This window comes from Schistocerca nitens, chromosome 2 (assembly GCF_023898315.1).
Source record: "Schistocerca nitens isolate TAMUIC-IGC-003100 chromosome 2, iqSchNite1.1, whole genome shotgun sequence".
Taxonomy (NCBI): domain Eukaryota; kingdom Metazoa; phylum Arthropoda; class Insecta; order Orthoptera; family Acrididae; genus Schistocerca; species Schistocerca nitens.
This window is the reverse complement of record NC_064615.1, coordinates 1,109,242,759-1,109,264,096: the sequence shown is the minus strand read 5'-3', so window position 1 is coordinate 1,109,264,096 and position 21,338 is coordinate 1,109,242,759.

Genomic DNA, 21,338 nt, shown 5'->3' with positions numbered 1-21,338 from the left:
AGGGTGGAGCAGGTGGAGTAGTGTGTGATGGCGGCAGCCGTGAAACAATTCCACCGACGATAGTCCATCTCGTGTGTGTGAATGGTATGAGGTGAGAAACTGTAGCAATGCTTGATCCCTGGTGCGTGCAGAGTGCAGTTTGGCCATCTGCTGCTTGAATGTTCTGACAAAATCCCTTCTGCTCTGCCATTTGACTGTGGATGGAATGGTGCACTAGTTAGATGCTGTGTGCCATTGTGTTCACATAATGTTTCAAATTCATTTGATGTGAACTGAGGGCCATTGTCTGACACTATTACTTCAGTGAACCTTCTAGGCAAAAAATCGAAGGGAACACCTGAATTGTGCTATGTGACATTGTTAAGTTCATGGACACAGTAAAAGGAAACTTGCTATATGATTCAACTACAATCAACCAATGAATGTTTGAAAAAGGTCCCGCAAAGTCTTTGTGCATGTCACCATGGTGATGGCAACTTAGGCCAAGAAGAGAATTTTTGTGGTGGAGTGAACTGATTTTCCACACATGTAAGACACTGTGATGTCATCTGTTCTATTTGGATGTCCATACCCTGCTAAGTACAATGTCAACGTGTTCACTGTTTTGTACAAACAATTCCCCAGTGTCCTTGGTGAAGTAACTGCAACACTTCTTTTTGCAAAGTTTTAGGGATCAACACACGTGACTGTCCACTCTCACCCTTCTGTACAGCAAGGCTATGGCAACATGCAAAGTATTGGTGCACTACAGAGTTCTTTATGCTATTCAATGAGTGAGGCCAGGATGTGTGAATGCATGTTAGCAAAATGCTCAAATCTGAATCAACTTCCATAGCCTGTGCAATTTTCCTATAGTTAAACAGAAAAGACTGAAGCAATTCAGAATCCTGAGCATTAATGTGACAACAAGATGCAGAAGAAGTGTCAAAGTCTGTATCAGCACCAATAGGAAGACGTGAAAGTGCATCCGCATTACCATGTTTTGCCATCGGACAATACACAATCCGTACTGGTATTGAGACAACAACAAAGCCATTGTTGCAATTTTTGGACAGTTCATACAGGAGCTGATTTCATTTGATGAAACAAGGACTGCAAAGGCTTGTGATCCTTTACTAAGTAGAATTTACTGCCATACAAATAGTGGTGTAATTTGGTGACAGCATACACAATGGCCAAAGCCTCTTTCTCAATTTGTGAATAGCTACATTGGGCTTTGGGCAACACGTTTGATGTGAAAGCAATAGGTCTGTTTCTGTTATCAATTCTGTACAAAAGCACTGCACCGATTCCATAAGAGGAAGCGTCAACCTGTAATACAACTGGTTTTGTCAGGATCAAAGTGAACTAAGCATTGATCACTGAGCAATGCATCTTTAAGTTTTTGAAAAGCTACTTGGCACTAATCTGTCCAAACAAAGGGGATATTCTTGTGATGCAAGCAATGAAATGGAGCTACTATTTGTGCAGCATTCAGTATGAACTGAATATAACAGTTCATTTTCCCTAAAACTGTCTGCAATTCTGTAATGTGAGGAACTGGCAAATCATTTATGGCTAAAAATGTGACTGAAGAGGATGTACACGTTACTGTTTTTGACATGACCTAGATGGTGCAACTCAGGTTTTAAAAAATCACATTTGTCCAGTCTACACTTTAGTCTGGCATCAGATACCACATGAAACAAAGCATGTAAATTTGCAATATGTTCTTCAGTTGTACGACCTGCTACTACAGTATTGTGCAAATAGTTTGAACAGTTTGGCACTTGCGCAGTCAGCTGTTCCAAATACCATTGGAAAATGGTGGGTGCATAAGCACTACCAAAAGGCAAACGCAAATATTTAAACAAGCCCAAATGGGTATTTACTATACACACTTTTTGAGATTCTTCATTGAGCAGTATTTGAAGGTATGCATTGCCCAAATCAATTTTTGAAAAGTAGCATCCAGCACCTAATTTGTCCATAAGATCGTCTGGGTGTGGCAACGGGTAAGTGTCAATGACAGTTTGTGGGTTGACTGTAGACTTAAAGTCAACAAAGAGGCAAATGCAACCTGAAGGTTTGGGGAGCGAAACCAGTGGACTTGTCCATTGACTAGCTGATATGGGCACAATAACTCTATTATCTTGCAGTTCTTTAAGTTCAGCAGCAACTTTGTCCCGTAATGCAATGGGAACGGTTCTGGCCCGGCAAAATAACACTGAGCTTGTCGGGAGTGGCAGTCTTGTCATTTGTGCTGTGTATAACAGCAAGGGCAAGATTTAATTCTGTTTGCCTATGTAGCTGCCTGTGTAGTGAACTGCTTACACAGGGTGGAAGGTTGTTTACTCAGCATGGCTAGAACATGCCACCAGTGCAGAATGTGGTGATCACAACTAAGTGACTCAACCCAACAAACAACTGATCTAGTATTTGTTCTACCTGTTGAAATGATGAATCAGACTGTTTCAAAATTTGTTCTCTGAGTTTGACATCAGCACATTGTACACAACCACATCATGCAGTATAACATCTGAATATAAAGCACTGAAAGCATATTTGAATTTGCATTTCCTTATCATACCTTGCAAATCTGTTACCCACTCACGATAAGTTTGTTCTGACCTTTTTTTCCAATTAGAGAATTGATACCTAGCTGTAACCACATTCACCTGTTGGTCGTAATAGTTAGTGAGATAATAACACTGTCACATGCAAGTTCACTTGGAGTGGCATTAGGAAAGAGTTTTTGTTATTTCTAACATCGGGCCAGGTTTATGTGTAAGGAATGCCAAAAAAAGCCTACAATCCTGATTGCTAGATTCCAGAGGTTAAGCATTACTATATTTCTGCTGCTTAAAAGAAGAGATAAATATTTTTCTGGATGGTAATATTAAACTCGTTGTTATTGAACTAATGTGTGTAGTGTCTCTGTTTGCATGTTTGTGAAGGAAACTATCTTGATTGGCATTGACAACTCCTTCAGCATACGTAATTTTGTACACATAGACAAGTTAATCTCATGGTGGAGAAGCAGCTGCCAACTCCGATGGATGCCTGTAAAATTCTTGAAATATAAGAGAAAGGAAACTTCTATAGGATCTTCTCAAATTGGAACACTGCCATTCGCATTTGGTCATTTGATGACTGTCTGTGGGTGAAATGCATTTTTTTTAGCAGAGAAAACTTTCTCTTGTCTCTAGTGTTATTGAAGCAGGTTCTGCAGCAAACATCGACCACCAAATGTTCAAAGTCCTATACAAGCTTGTAGTACATAATGGTTCATCACAGAATCCTTTGATCAAAATTAAATATGCACAGTTACCTTTGAAATGTAACAGACAGAATTACGAACATTTCTAAACTTCACATTGACATTACGTATCACTTGTGAACCTCAAAAAACACAACTTATCCAATATGGCGGCTAACAATGACTGTTTCATTGCACACACTTCCTACATTATCCGGTCCCTTAACAAAGTCCAGTCACATTCTGATTTTCTTACTTTTCTCTGCTCGCCATGGAGCAACGCAGAGTCAAGTAATAAATATTTTGCTCGCGCAGGCAAAACGCGCCACCTCGCAATATATCTTAACTTTAAACTGATAACAATAGAAAGGTTGTTGAACCAATCACTCTCTTCTGTCAGCTAGTATGGGCCAACGGATATTGTATAGCCACCGATGGAAGTGAAAGTTTGTCTACAACTTTTCTCGAACCCACTCTGTACTAGCCATATGCAACTGTCCTTACTCCAGGTTGGACTACATTTACCAAACACCCCTGACAATAGGCAGTTGGTAGGTTCATGGCCTTTTTAGATTTCAGAACCCCCCCCCCCCCCCCTCCCAGGCTGGGCAAAGCTTCCACAGTAAACCATGGAAAACTGGGAGTGATGTCAGCCAACCTGGTTTCCAAATCCCATTTCGCATTTTGGTAGTTTTAACTTAAATTTCTTAATTTAAAATACAATCTTCTTGTTCAGTTTTTTCACAATTAGCTATTGCAGAGAAGCTAGGTGATGTCAGTCAATCTCACTAAGCAAGTTGTGAAGGTCTTGAATGATGACTCTCTCTCCTACGACTGCTACCCGGATGTGTAGGTGTCTCTCGTGGTGGACCAGGTCATTATGGACTCGCATCAGGATCAGGAATGGGATGTGGTGGATATGAAACAAATGACCAGTGAGCCTGCTGACCCCATACTCTGAATACCTTTTTGGCCCTGAAATTGTTAGTAGATTGGCATGCTAACATGTTTCTGCACTGGCATGATAGATTTGGATCAAGTTCTTCACTATTCTTTCACATTTGTAACACTTTTGTTAAACGTCACTGTTTTTATATCCTTTTTTCTTCAAATTACACCATGGATCAGTCTCAACACAATATGAATTCTCATAATGTTCCTAATTATTGTGTATTGTTTGTACCCTATCAACAGTCGCAGGTTGTCCATGGGCATGCAGAATTACACTGCACTTATATTTCAATAACTTCATACATAATTTAATCAGTCACATATTCCCTTATTTACAGTGTCATATTACTTTGCTTGCTTCACTGGAAGTCCATTTGCTCAAGTAATACAAACATTGAACCACTAATACATGGTAATTTCTCATTAGCATCTGAATCTAACATAACTTAGCACAGCCACCATTAGTTTACCTTTTACATGACACTGAAAATTTGGTTGTATAGCAAAGGTCCACTTAATTGTAGTAAAGCCAACCACAAGATGACATGCACAGCCCTGCTCTTTGTTGTCTAGTGTCCCCAGAAAAATGATTCTGCCTTACCATACTTTTCAGACAAGTACGTGTTCACTGTCCAGAACTACTTGGAATCATTTCCTGTTAAAATATTTCCTTCCAGAAAGTACTGACACTATCACTCATAAACTACATTACTCTTAATACTTAATTGAGAACATGAACACACACAAAAAATTAAAATTAATTCTGGAAATAAACACAAAAGTTATTCACATACACATAAAAGTATACAATCAGCATCAGGTCTCCTCCTGTGGTTCTGCTGAAAACAAACATCAGTTAACTTACTTATCTAATTAAACCTACCTACACCTAAAAACTCAATGAAATGAAATCTCCTTAAATATATACAATCTTTACTAGATACTCGACTAATTCTAATTTTCACTTGGCATAGTACTTTTTAATACCATGATGACAATAGAGTCCCTTCACCTTTCCCGTCACTGTGTAGGCCAACAGATATGCCCCAGGATGTGGAATCTTTATTATTTCAAGTGGACTAACAAATAATAATTGCCATTTCTTGTTCCTCTTCTTCAATAAAGATGCCTGTGGATGAGTGCCCAACAACATTCTATCCCCTACAGCAAAAGTTTGTACTTTCTTTAATTTACTGTCATATTTTACCTTTCTCTTTCTTGCCTTTTTGGCCATGTTCACTAAAGCCAATTTAATCTTTTCTTCCCAAGTGGGCTTATCATGTGGCACCTTTGTTAGACTGTTGACCCACTCATTCCTTTCTTCCTTTTGAAACATAATTTTTTCTGATTTAGGCACTACTAACAGTGAACTGTAATATGGACTGACCAATGGAAATGGATGTGATTTATTACAATATGTCTCATCAGGAAACACTTCCAAATGGCATGTAAATCCCTTAGTAATTCCTGGCCTTTCTTCATAAACCTGGACATATTTCTCCAAAAGATCTACCAATATCATTTTGTTCATTTTCCAATCCATCAGCTTCCATTTGTTCTGCTATCCCAGGTATCTCACTTTCCTTCACTTCTTCTGTATGTTTACACCTCCTTTCTTTTCTAATGAGCTTAATGCCATGCCCAGAACAGTAAGTGCTCCTTTCTTCCCTGATCAGATAAACTTGTGCCATTTCCCCATTATCACAAAAACTGACTTTACCAGATGAGAAGGCTATTTTTAAGTGCTTCTCCCTCATAGTTTCTGATCACGTGATACAATCTTCTATTAATTTTTGAATTACTAGGCACAAGCATCTTATTGCTTTATTTCCTATTGTTACATCTAGCAAAGTTTGTATCCGACTGATTGTGAACAGGTACCTAAGGCTTTAAGGATCTTACAGTTTCGTATCGGCAACATCAGTAACTTTGTCTTCTGGGATAGCCATTTAGATAAATCATTGGAGACTGCATTTATCGAAGCTCCAGTATCCAAGATTACTCTGATAGGTACGTCTAATATTTCGGCAAGGATCGCTGATATTGGTACTTTATTAAAAACTTGTTCCCCAGGATTTACCTCTTCCATTAATTCCTCAATGATCCTCATTCCATCATTGTATCTAAAACAGTTTACATGTGATTGCTTGCCCCCGATTACTCTTTTATTGACTGAACCTCTGTGGCATAATCATGTCGGATTCAGTTAAATTTCATTGTCTTGCCAGTCCCTTGTTGTCATCGGTTGCTTCAACTATGACTGGTGGTTTTTCTCACCAGGCTTGCTTATTTGTTAGCCTTGGCCTCACCTCATATATGGTTTGATTACTTTGTCCTTGATTTCTATGGTCATTATATATAGGATTGTACCTCCTTTCAAATCGCCTCTGTCTGTTTCTGTTTGGTTCATAATTTCTTCCATTATTCTGCTGTTCCATACAGTTTACTCCATAGTTGTAATCATTGTTCTTATTGGGCCGATGGAAATTATCCACTTGTCTTCCATTCATTCTTCCGTTATTCCTGTTAGAATCTATCTGCCTATTTTCCATTTGACAGGATTTATTGCAATTGTTTCTTCCTCTTTGTTCCTCCTGTAGCAAATTGACTGAATCTACTGCAGACATGAATTCTTCCAGATTATCTTCAGAAACATGCAGCAGTTTTTCCCTGATCTCCATCGGAAGATGAGCTTTGATAACCATTATCACACTTTTGAGATCTATTGGTTGATCCCAATATCTTGCTTTATTCAAATATTTTTCGAAGTATCTCCTTAAGTTCCCTTTTTGGTAAGAGTTCTGGGTTATGTACTTCCTTCTTCAATCTCTCCTGAATGCCTCTTGACCAATGTCTATTGAGGAATGCATTCTCAGATTCGTCGTATGTGTGACACTTGTCTATAATGTCTGTCACCCACAGATTACCATCACCTTGGATGTATCCTGATACATATTTGATTTTCTGTTGACCAGACCAAGCTCATGGTAACACTCCCCTGAATCATCTGATAAATACAACAGGATTTAATGTCTTCTTTTCCGGAAAAAATATTTGGAACTGCCTAAGCTTTAAGATTTTATCTTCCATGATATATCTGGCATAATCACTCATAGGTGACATATTTCCATACATCTGTTCGTTTGGGCTTGTATCTGGGTTAACAGACAATATCACCTGCTGTTCCTTATTCACTACACAGTCATCTAATTGTTGCTTAAACTGCTGGGTTTTTTTCTTAAGAGTTTTTGTTCCATTCACTCTTCACATCCAGACACTAATTCCTTTACTGTTGATGCCAGGGTTTGCACCTCTATTTCTACTGTTTGTTGTCTCCCCCGCACAGTTTCAATTTCACAATTATTTCAATCAGAAATTGTTCATGGGTTTGCTTCATACTATTTATTTCTTTCCTGATTTCTGTCTGTTCATTTGTCAAAGTATTCACATCAGCTAATATTTTAACAAAATCTTCCCTTGTAGGCAGTTCATTTACTTTATTGGTTATACCCTTTACTGTCTCGGCTAACTCTGCCTGTTCTGTAACTAAATTACTCACAGTGGTGGTCAGATTTGTTACTTTAGTCACTATATATTTGCCTGTTCCACAACTATGGTTTCTACATTTGCAGAAATAGCTGCCTGCGCTGCTGACATATTCGCTTGCTCAGCAAACAGTTTCATCTGAGTATTGTATTGTATTATTTATTGGTCCTGTTGTCTACGTAGCAGCTTATGCATAAGACATTGGGCAAGTCAAGTTATAAATATACAGGCTGAAAGTCATTTCAAGGCATACATATTTAAGGTTAAATAATACACTTTACACGTAAGTATTTATATAACACATTTCATAAATTTAAATATTCTTCAATGGAGTAAAAGCAGTGATGCTGTAAATATGACTTTAGAGATTTTCTAAATGTATTGACCTCAGTGATAGCTTTTATGTTTTCAGGAAGTTTGTTATAAAGCTTAATTCCCATGTGAAAAGTACCTTTTTGGCACAGTGCTGTGCTGATTTGAGTCATATGTAAGTTTCTGTTTTGTCTGGTAAAGTGCTCATGTATATCACAGTTTTTTTGCAGTCTCCAGTCCTTGCCTATTACATTTAATTTAAAGAACAAAAGGGTTTCCATAATGTATACACATGGTAATGGAGGAATACTAGATTTCTTAAACAGGTGTTTACAAGAGTCTCTAGGCTTGCATCCAAACAAGAGTCTAATGGCCCTTTTTTGTAGTTTAAAAGTGCTATTAGCTATTTTAGAGTTTCCCCAGAAGGTGACCCCATATCTAAGACGAGAATGAAAGTATGCATGATATGCATTCAATACTGTTTTCTCACTACAGCATGATTTTAATGAACAAAGAAGGTAACATGTTTTGCTCAGTTCTGCATTGAGATATTCAATATGCTTATTCCATCTGATGTTATTCTGCAGCCAAAGTCCTAAGAATTTGGTTTCAGTATTGTTACCAACTGGTTCGTCATTGATAGAGACTGATGGGATAAACATGTCCTTGTTAGGAACATTGTGGAATTTTAGAGCAATGGTTTTCTTACTGTTTATCACAAGCTGATTACTCTGTGCCCAGCTGCTAAGTTGTTTCGTGACCGTGTTTACTGTCTGCTGTAACAGTTCATCGTCATCTCCTTTTAGTAGAATCGTGGTGTCATCTGCAAATATGATTGTTTTGTGTGCATCAACATTTAAGCTTAGATCATTTATGTACAGAAGGGGTCCCAATACTGATCCTTGGGGTACACCACATTTAATTTGTTTACAGTTAGATAAGTGATTAGATACAGTTTTTAGTTCAATATCTGTGTGCTTGATGCACGTTGCCTGCATACGATTAGTCAAGAAGGAACTGATCCACTTGTTGGATAGACCTCGAATACCATATCTTTCTAGCTTTGATAGCAGAATTTTATGGTCCACCATGTCAAAAGCTTTTGACAAGTCAATAAAGACACCTATTGTTTCCTGTTTTTTGTCCATCAGGTTTAGGATGGAATTGATGCACTCAGAGACAGCAGTTGTCGTTGACCTCTTATTTCTGAATCCGTGTTGTTCATTACATAGGATGCTGTTTTTATTTATAAATTTCATAAGTTTCTCATACATAACTTTTTCCAGTACTTTAGAGATGCAGGAGGAAATTGTGATGGGTCTGTAGTTATTTACATTGTCTTTATCCCCATTTTTATATACAGGAATAACTTTTGATGTTTTCAACACATCAGGGAAAGTGCCTGCCTGAAGTGAGCAGTCGCATAAGTGTGTGAGTACTTCAATTAGGTTTGATGCGCTCTTCTTTAACATTGTTGCAGGTATACCATCAATACCTGCCGATTTGGAATTTTTTAGTCCTTTTATTGCTTTAGCTACTTCATCTTGTGAAACAGAACTGATGTACATTGATCCTCTACATGAACTTATTTTATATTCATTTGCCTGGGTGCTCTTAAAGTTTGATTGTAACATATTTTCAGCAACACCTGTGAAAAAGTTGTTGGCTGCTTCTAAGGGGTTTGTTACTTTTTTATTTTTATGTGATAGTGTTATGTTTTTGCAAGGTTGTCTGTATTCTCCACATTCTGTTTCTATAACACTCCACATAGCCTTTGATTTATTAGCTGAATTATAAATGATTTCATCATTATGCATTATTTTTGCTGCTTTTATTACTTTTCTTAATATTTTGGAGTATTTTTTATAGTATGCGCGTACTACAGGTTAGGAATTTTTTGAGTTACATATTTCATGAAGTAGTCTTTTCTTCTGGCATGAAACCCTTATTCCCTTTGTGATCCAGCTGTTTGTTCTAGAGTTCCCCCGTATGGTTAATGTTTTCAGTGGGAATACAAGTTCAAAGAAATGGGTTAATGTATCAATGAAAGTGTTGAATTTTTCATTTATATCGTTCATTTTGTACATTTCTAGCCATTTTTCTTTCTGTAATAAGTTGTTGAAGCAGACATGTTGGACTATTCTGCAGCTAAACTAGCTACGGTATTCAACAAAAGTTTCATTTGATTTAAGACCTAAGCCATAGGATCTTGCAGATGTAACTGACTGATCTGCAAGATAATTCCCATTTTAAAGACAAATCTCTTTAACAGTAGAACTGTCCTGCTTGTCTAGATTGCATTTGCAGTTCGAGTTTTCACATTCGCATAATGAGGATGCTGAAGTGCTACAATATTTTGACCAAAATATGTGTGTGAAAGACTTTTTTCAGTTATAGTACTAAATAAGTCATGACTACATGGCAACATGAGTGTGAAAATTTCTGAAATTTTCTGCATATGTGCATGTGCTGAACAGTTTGTACCAGATAAAAATTATGTTATGTCTTCACTGCAAATAATTAAATAATACTGAAAATTTGTTTTGTGTTTGATCTATGTGGTTGAGAAATATGAAATATAACAAGTCATATGCTATGCCTCCTCAAGGTCAGATAACATGGCATGGTGGGATCGCTATACGACTTGTGGCCAGGCATGGCCTGTGAGATGAATTCTTGGCTACCCCTGCTATACACCCTCACAATACCAGACGTAACCTGAACCTTGTTACAAACAGACTAACAACAACTACAAACCTACTCAGAATAATATGCTTAGAATTTTTTGTAAACTTCCAATATCTGCTCAGACATTGTCCTACAATATTTTCAAAGTTGACATACATGATTGGTTACTCAAACACTCATTTTACAATATAGTTAAACTATTTGAAATAAACATGTTTGACATTAGTACTTAAGGATATTTCTAAAAGAAGTGGAATTAAACTGTAAAAAATTCACTGTAAAATTTGTTCTTAATTGTATATTTAATGTTCAAACCTATTCCCTTGTAAGTGGTCAATGGTGAATAAAGAATACCGAATACTGTCACAATTTCCACAAAGTGATTTTAAGCCATTTAATAAGCTCTGAAAGTGTCTTACTTCAACATAAATGGCAGTATTTTGAACTTACAGTAAATTACTTCTGTAGTCAATAGATACCAACAACTTCAGCCAAAGTGATATCACTATTAAACTCTTCAAGGTCTCACATAATCCAAAAACTCCATACTACAGAACATATTTCAGCTAAGAAATTTAACAGCAGTGACAATATCATCCAAGTGAGCTGCATTTGGTCTTACAGCCACAACTGAGCACTCCAGTGGGTATCAAATATGCAATATTATTCAGGATTTTTGAGGGGACTTGGTAGGCAGGATGTAGGTGTTCAGATGGGGGTGCTGGTAAGTGAGTAAGAACATGCTACATGGGGATTCAGAGAAGATAACTTGTAATTACTTTCATAATTCTACCACTTAGGGTACAAAAGAGTAAATTTATGGTGCCTGGAGGCAGCCAACAGACAGGCAGAGGGCATGCTGCCATGAAGAGGAGGCATGGCTGAGGAGAGAGCAAGTGGTCAGAACCACGGCCTGCTCAGCGGTCATCCCTGTATCCCCACATGACCCACTGGCTTCTGGGGGTCCTTTAGATGAGTGTACTTGCCTAAGTGATGCTCTCCAAAGGCATTACCCTCTCAGTAGTACTTACTTTGAGAATCTATTCACATGAACTGAGCATGGGTAGGTGGTGACATCCAATTGCATCTGGTTCTATGCCAGCACACACCTAGCCACAGTTCTGCAGAGAAACATTTCTATGTCATACAATGAACAAGAGTTGAGAAATGCTTTGTCTGTCTGTCCACGATGCACAATATAAAGAACTTTCAGCACACAGTTTCAGAATTTCCCATAATTATGGACTGCAGCTACACAGGTTGTTGAGAAACAGAATCACTCCATAACAACTCTCAGCTGCATGTACTCTACATAAATCAAGGCTATAAAAACCAAACTGAGAGAATTTTACTGCAAAATTCCACTGAGGAATATAGGTCTGAGCTCCATTATAAGCTCCAGCCATATTACTTCTGTTATCATAACCTTATCTGTGACATTCACTGGTAGGGGCTCAGTGATTCTCAAGTGAATGAGAGTTCCTAAGTAAGTTGCTAATTCTACAGATAAACAAAAGATATGCGGTGCCTCATTCATGTCATTTCGTTTGTTCACTTTGATGATTCTTCCAGGACAACTATATACAAATAGATATATTTTATTGTGTCTTAACTCATTAATACAAAATATTTTCTGTATGTTTTACATAAAATCACCTTATAATGGAACCGGAAGTGCCTTATCTTTAAATGTTGTTGGAAATCCTATCAAATTATAATGTTTCACAGCTGTTGCCATGTTCATTTATTGGGGAAATGTTTTGATACAATTTCCAACAATCTTAAAAGAAAGTGCATTTTTGACTCCATCACAAGGTGGCTTGGTTCTCAATGTCTAAAGGAGATTCTGTACATTCAAGATTAAACATGAAATAGAACTGTATGCAACTGGCCAGTAAGAATCATAAAAATGAGGAACTGAAGTGGAAAGCAAGACTATGGGTATGCTGGTACTGGGGTAATGTTCTTTAATTTATTATTTGACACAATAGCACTCTGATATTTGCCAACTGCACACCCTGGAGGATATGAACCCTTGCTAATCTTGGGTCCCCTTAGGCTCTGGGGATTTTTGGAATGCTGTGAATAGTACCTAAACGGTACAATCTCTTACAGCTTACACTATCCAGTGACTGGGGATATTCATCTGTTTGTTTTTAATGGCTCAGATTATTCAGATGACATTCTTACTCAAAAATCAACCACAGGTTTTGTTTTTAAATTTGGTGAAGCCACCACAACTCTGAACTCTCAAATACAGAAGGTGGAGGCCTTGTCAACAGAAGCAGAATATATAGCCTCCTGTTAAGCTGTAAAAGAAATCATGTAGATCCAGCCAATTTTTCAAAATATTATGCGGCTAAAAGAAATAACTGCCACTTTGTATATGGGCTGTCAAGTCACCATCTAGTTGATCAAGAACCCTTAGCCCTATAAGTGAGGAACAGTCATAGATGTGAAGCATCATTTTAAAAATTCAGCTTGGTCATCTTTAATCTGCAACATGTCAGCTCTGCAGATAAGCAAGCAGATATTCTAACCAAGCCAATTGCTAGAAGCAACTTCAATGCACTAAGCTACTTTTTATCATCACTGCTGAAGAAATTAGAGAGAAAAGACAGTGAAAGTGTTAAACATTTACTAAATGAAGTGGGAGTGTTGTGACAATGAATTAAAAAGTTCTGTTTTGCTTGTTTCTGAGATATTCATAAACAGTCTTATACTTTCACATATATATTTGACATACTTTCCTGTTGCTTATATTGTTTTGCCATCTGGGATTTACAAAATGAACTCAGTGGTACAGAGGCCACCTTTTTCTTATGATGTGTGTGCATTATATATCATGTTTTACACTTGTTCATAAAATAAAACTTCGTTATTATCCTACTGTGAGAACTACTGCTGTTTCACCATGAGCCCATCAAATTGTGAAGGCAACAGAGTAGGTAAAAAGCCAGGGCAAAGCAGAATCCCTCATAACTCAAGAAATATTAAATTTAATTGACAAAAGGAGAAAATACAAAAGTATAGCAAATGAAGCAGGAATAAGGAATTATAGACATTTAAATATTGTAATTGGCAGAAAGTGCAAAATGGCTAATCAGTAATTACTAGAGGACAAATGCAAGGACCGAGCGAGGTGGCGCAGTGGTTAGCACACTGGACTCGCATTCGGAAGGACGACGGTTCAATCCCGCGTCCGGCCATCCTGATTTAGGTTTTCCGTGATTTCCCTAAAATCGCTCCAGGCAAATGCCGGGATGGTTCCTTTGAACGGGCACGGCCGACTTAGTCCCCATCCTTCCCTAACCCTATGAGACCGATAACCTCGCTGTTTGGTCTCTTCCCCCAAACAACCAACCAACCAACAAATGCAAGGCTGTAGAAGCATGTATGACTTTGTAACTAGAAGAAAGAGAGAGAGAGAGAGAGAGAGAGAGAGAGAGAAAGCACCTGTGTGTGTGTGTGTGTGTGTGTGTGTGTGTGTGTGTGTGTGTGTGTGTGTGTGTGGGAGGGGGGGGGAGGGGGGGAGGAGGGGGGGGGGGGCGAGATGTGGAAGAGTGATGGGAAAAAGCAGTACCCAGTCTTCATGGGAAGGATTGGTATGAGCAGTAGAGAGAAGGAAAATGTTAAGGGGCGGCAGCAGGAAATAGGTTAGCAGAGGTTTAGGCCAAGATGATTGCATGGGCACAAGGTGTGCTGGAGACACAATTCCCACCTGTGTAGTTCAGAGAAAAAAGTGTTGGGAGGAAAAATCCAGATGACCTTTGTAGTGAAGCAGGTGCTAAAGTCATTTTTATGGTGGTGCACAGCTTGTTTGGCAGTGGGGTAGTCACATTTACAGTTTGGCACAGTGTAATGGTGGTCACTCATGTGAGAAGACAATTGGTTACTCGTCATGTCCACACTGAATGTTATAAAGCAATTGTAACATAGCTGATACATAACACGTCTGCTTTCTCACATGATACAGCCTGACCTGATCATGCCCCCCCCCCCCCCCCCCACCTTGCTCCCCAATCAGGCATTCTGTCTGTCACTCTCTCTCTCTGTCTCTGTCTCTCTCCCTCCCTCCTTTCCTCCTCATTTTCGACCCCCCATCCTTTCTCTCTTGCTTCCCTGCCCCCTCTTCACCCTCTTCACATCTTCCTCTCCTTACCCCCATCTGCTCCTTTCTCTGTTTCTTATTTGGTCTACCCTCCAAATTCATTCATCTTGTTGTGCAGTCACTGAGTCACCTGTTGAAAGACCTGTCCTGCACCAACCCACTGGCCCCTCTTCACATCATGTGTCATAACCAACCCCTATTCCTCCTCCAACAGCCCAGACAATTGCTCTCATGCAGATGATAGGCAATTCAGACAAGAAGAGAATAGAAGGTTTTCAAATGTGGTGCTATAGTAGAAAGCTGACGTCTAGATGGATAGATCAGAAATAAATGAGGAGGAATCAAATCAGGGAGGATAGAAATTTATGACCCAACTTGTCTAAAAGAGGGGATCGTTAATAGCACACATTCTGAGGCAAGAAGGATTTATCAGTTTGGTAGTGGAAGGAAGTGTGACAGGTAAAAGTTGTAGAGGTAGAGCATGTCTTGATGGATGTAGGTTGTGATAGTTATGCAGAGATGAAGAGACTTGGACGGGATAGGTCAGCATGAAGAGCTGCATCAAACCACTCTTTGAACAGAAGACTACAACAACAACAATAGTAGCTAGAAGTTTTGAAATACAAAAGGTTTCAGTTAAACAATGGAAAATCGAGGACTGAATGTAAAATAGTATGAAAAGGATAGTTACTACTCACCATACAGTGGAGGTGCTGAGTCACAGATAGGCACAACAATCTGGTCTGGCTTCAGCTGCCAGAGACTCTGGTCGTGTGTGTGTGTGTGTGTGTGTGTGTGTGTGTGTGTGTGTGTGTGGTCTATTTTCAACAAAGGTCTTGGCTGAAAGCTCTTTTTGTTGTGCCTATCTGTTACTCAGCATTTCTACTATAAGCTGTGTAGCAACCATTCCTTTTCATAAAAAGGTTTCAATTGTAATAGGAGCAGAAATGATCACAGTAGTCAGATTACTGTTGCTGAAACAGGAGAAATCACTCAGAAGTTTACTTTCACCTACTGGTCTGAACCTGATAGTTTCTACCCAACACTTTTGTAGTCATCACAGGTATCTGTGTAATTTAGAGAGATCCACTTCAGTTGTACTAATATTTATTTAAACCATGACTGGTTTTGAGATTTTAAAATGTCATCTTCAAGTGTATGAAACCGTAACATAAAAAGGAGAGGGAGGGAGAAATATAATTCAAAATATGTGTAAAAACAAAACAAGCAGACTGTTAAAACAAGCAACTTGCTTATAGTGTTTGGTAATACATAACATGTGGTCAGACCAGTCAGTGCAAGAGTTCAAATTGTTGCAGGATGGGTCAGCCAGCTGCTCACTGCCAGCTGTCTGGTACTATTTAGACACCCAATTTAACTCACTGAGACATAGTACCAGTGGAGAGGTTTTAGTGTTACTGAGGTGACTTGACTGCCTATGATTAACACTGAGGAAGAGATCATCAAGGCAAAGCAACAAATTACATGAGGCAAACCTGTGTTCACAAGTGTAGAGCTAAATGTTCAATGTAAGTGCTTTTTGAATTAAAAATATTAAAGAGAATAGGGTGAAGCATGGGTTTTCTTGAGTAATAAATCAGTCTTAGAGTTAATATGTAGATCTGACATGATTCGTTACTACAGCACAGTAAATATTGTTTATTGCAACAAAAGGTAACATTAAGAGTTACAAGTTAACATACTGAAAGTAATTTGTATACATTATTACTAATACATGAAGTCAAAGATTTTTCCCTCTTTTTTTAAAATGTTATTATTTTAGAGTCTGTATGCCAATAATTACTAGAAGAATGGAGGCTAATTTAGTACAAATGATTCATAAATTGACAGATGATTTAAACACTTGCTTTGACTAAGAGAATGTATGCTTTGATCAACAATGTGCTCACTATGATCATAACTAAGTCAATTAGATGATAAATTAACTAACTATAATATGGAAATGTAAACAAAAACAGAACAAATTCGAAAATTCTTAAAATTTTAGTGGAAAAGGCTGAGATACATTCTACTTTTAGGCATTATTTGGTGATAGGCAAAAATTCTGTGAGTAGAAAGATTGAGGGGAGGCTTGATATGGTGTGGAAGAAATGTTAAAACATGTGCTGAGGATTTATCTAAAAGTAGAAAGGAAACAAAAGACTTCTTAGGTACCTTAGAAATTCAGTTGTTGAAATGGAACAAGAAAATTAGTGAGGACAGAGGAGCCTTGAATTAATTTAAGAGAGGCTTAACACCAGATTCAAATTTCCTTCAGAAAATTCCACCACTGAGTGTGAAGACGTGAATACATGAAATTTTTTTGCAGTTGACAGATGACAAGAAAGGCTTGATAAAAACAGATGAAAGTTCTATGTCTCCACAAGTGGATTGTGCAAAACAGGAATATTTTAATTAAAGTATTCTCATAGAGGAGTTGTAAGAAATCTGGTAGAAGCTAGTACACCATCTTGAATGAGTGAAACAATGGCTGTTTGGTGAGAGTAGTTTGTTAGTCGGCCATAGGGAAGAACTGAAAGTGGAAATGGACAGTCAGTTCACAAATCTTTTTCTTGTTTTCTACCTGGAAGTGATACTTGCCATATTGTTTTATTTAATGCTTTTAATGATACATTATCTGCCACATTAGCAGATAAATGAAAAGTTAGCTTTGTAGCAATTCGTCTTGAAAAGCTGAATCTGCACAGTGGGATGCCCTATATAAGGACTGGTCTGAAACATAAACTGATTCTGGAATATTTAAGAAGGAATACTGGTCAGATGGATATCCAAAAAGACTTAATTTAAAATTATTCAAACCTGACACATAGAGTTAGCACAGAGGTGGCTTGTAATAAACAGTAAGAAAACCGTTGCTCTAAAATTCCACAATGTTCCTAACAAGGACATGTTTATCCCATCAGTCTCTATCAATGACGAACCAGTTGGTAACAGTACTGAAACCAAATTCTTAGGACTTTGGCTGCAGAGTAACATCAGATGGAATAAGCATATTGAATATCTCAATGCAGAACTGAGCAAAACATGTTATCTTCTTTGTTCATTAAAATCATGTTGTAGTGAGAAAACAGTATTGAATGCATATCATGCATACTTTCATTCTCGTCTTAGATATGGGGTCACCTTCTGGGGAAACTCTAAAATAGCTAATAGCACTTTTAAACTACAAAAAAGGGCCATTAGAATCTTGTTTGGGTGCAAGCCTAGAGACTCTTGTAAACACCTGTTTAAGAAATCTGGTATTCCTCCATTACCATGTGTATACATTATGGAAACCCTTTTGTTCTTTAAATTAAATGTAATAGGTAAGGACTGGAGACTGCAAAAAAACTGTGATATACATGAGCACTTTACCAGACAAAACAGAAACTTACATATGACTCAAATCAGCACATCACTGTGCCAAAAAGGTACTTTTCACATGGGAATTAAGCTTTATAACAAACTTCCTGAAAACATAAAAGCTATCACTGAGGTCAATACATTTAGAAAATCTCTAAAGTCATATTTACAGCATCACTGCTTTTACTCCATTGAAGAATATTTAAATTTATGAAATGTGTTATATAAATACTTACGTGTAAAGTGTATTATTATAAGCTTAAATGTGTATGCCTTGAAATGACTTTCAGCCTGTATATTTATAACTTGACTTGTCCAATGTCTTACGCATAAGCTGCTATGTAGACAACAGGACCAATAAAATACAATCTACAATCTACAAACAGTATATGAAATTGTACTTGACAGAAACAAAATACTGTGATTGAAAGTTCAGTGGAAAACACTGCATTCAAATTAACTATCCTTATGCAAAATTACATATAAGGGAGAAAGCCATAGAAATAGATAGGAGTCTTAAATGAATAGACTTTTAGCTTATCTAAGTGATCTAGGTTCTGTGAATAAATTCAGGGAGAAAGACTATGGGTGTAATAAATCACAAGAAGAGGTTGCAGAGGAGGACAATAATAACAATTGGAATAGAAGGTATGACAACCAAACTGCTAATCATTACAGTAACATATATTGTGAAGTGAAGAGTGCCTTTGTGCATAGTTCTGAAAGGAGATACAAGAGTGACTGGGGACATATATAGGGAAAAAAACAGTAGTTAAGGGAATGACAAAAGATCTATGATGGCAAATTTAGGTAAACAGGTGAAAATGACCAAGATCCTGCAGAAAGGACTGGGTGAATGGAACCTGATGATTAAAACTGGGCCATTTGAAGGCTGCATTAGTATTTGAAAAGGAGCATTCAGTGGGAGAAGATTTGCTATATGAGAATGATAACTTAGAACAGGGTATGTTTAATAAACCAATGATTATCAGGCAAATTCAAGCTGTTAAGCTGGAAACAATGACTGATTCTGGTAGTGTATTGAGTGTTATATCACAAGATTTGCTTGAGATACTAGAAATCATATGAATTTGTTTGTAGATAGGGTAATGACTACACAAACCCAAAAGCATGTAAGTTATTTTGGAATAAAACTTTACAATGCTTCGCCAGTGTACATAAAGGAAATAACAGAAGAAGTAAAATTTAAGACTGAGCTTAAAAATTACCTTTTAAGCAAAACTTTCAATGACATCGATGAGTACTTTGATTGTGTGTAAATTTATTGCCAAAAATTTAATTTATATATCTAAATTGTACTTTTAAAAATGCCTTGAAAGTGATATACCATTATTATGTTTGTAGTACGTGGACTTGTATGATAACTATCTTGTGACAATTCCTACATCATGTACACGATTTACAAGAAGATAATAACATAAAAATGAAAAAATGAGAAAAATGTGGTAATTCCTTATTGCCCTTTGCTGATGTTCATACACAGAATTACAGTGTTCATTATGACAGGAGCACATGCTTGAACACCACAGCTATGTCTTACTCATTTGTGTATGGGTATGTTGACATCACAATAAATATAGTATCCTTCAATAAAGTTTCTTTTGCTGTTTAATGAAAACATGACCATCGGAAATAGCAATAAAGTGAAGATCAAAACTTTTCCATAAAAAGAAATTTGCAGTGGTGTTTGTTACTTTAATAACATATTTTACTGTTGGCTCCAAATTGCACAGTTTCACTTATGTATTAGCATGAATGATACCTCCTTAGTTTTCTGCCATGAGTTTCTAAGTTGACACTTGATACTGCTTTGATCCCAGTTGTGAAATGAGTAATTACACATTTTTGATTTTTGTTCTAAAGCATGATATAATGATTACTAGTTCCAACACCAATAACAATTGTATGAGAAATACTCATCTACATAGATTTCCTATATCTAGATGATCAAAAACAATTCATGAGTGTTATAGTTGATTGTAAATGAATACACTCTTCATGGCTGATCTGTGAACTATATTAGCTATGTAATATATAGCTTTGACTTAATAAGTTAGTTACAATGTACATTGTGTCTTATGGCTCACTCCATAGAATAAAAAAAAATTGCCAAAACCTAAAACATTTGGCATGATTAAACTTCTTGGCTGATTAACTGTGTGTCAGACTGGGAATAGAACCTAGGACTCTTTGTCATTAGCAGGCAAGAGCTCCACCAATTGAGCTATCCAAGCATGCCTCGTGACCACCCTCAGAGCTTTACTTCTTCCAGTACTTTATCTCCTAACCTAATCTGTCAGGAAATTACAAACCAGCACACACTCAACTGCAGAGTGAAAACTCATTCTGACTGTTACATGATGCATGGAGAGCATCATTGTTAGATACACAACTAATACATGTTTGATGTCCTGGCATCAAAACAGTGGAGACACCACACAGTAATGTAGCCTGCTGTTGCATAGCACTTGTACAGTAAATCAACAGAGTATAAGCTGAACTTTCTAAAGTACAGTACACAAAAATAGTGCTAATACTACTATTAATATAGTTAATATTTGCTGCATAATGGCTTGAAGTGATGAATTATCTAACAATAGACAGCATCATCTATTTTTTGTTCCATGTACTTAATTCTTTAGTTGCTTGCATACTTGTACTTCAAGATAGTGTAGTTTATTGTCTGGCTATTGCAATACATTCCTTGATTTTTCTTGCTCAACTGGTGTTTGAGACATAATGAAGCAACTACAAAATCTGAAAAGGTAGCGCAATACTAAAAGGAAATTAGTAACAATTTCAAGTTGGCAACTGATGAAGGAGTGAAAAATTCAAACACAGACTATCAATACTGTGGGATGAGACTGCAAAAGATGTTGGATCGTTCAGGAGGGCTTGATGTCTCAATCAAGAACTTCTTTCTGATGTGGACAATGAAGGTGCTATTATCAAATGCAAAGAACATTACATAATCACCAAGAATGCAGTTCAGAAGAAAACAAGAAAGAAAAAGACTATAACTCCACAGGTTTGAAACATGACACTGAGATCAGCTTGCTAGTTTCAATGTCAGTAACAAATACTATCAAACTTGCAACCATTTGATTA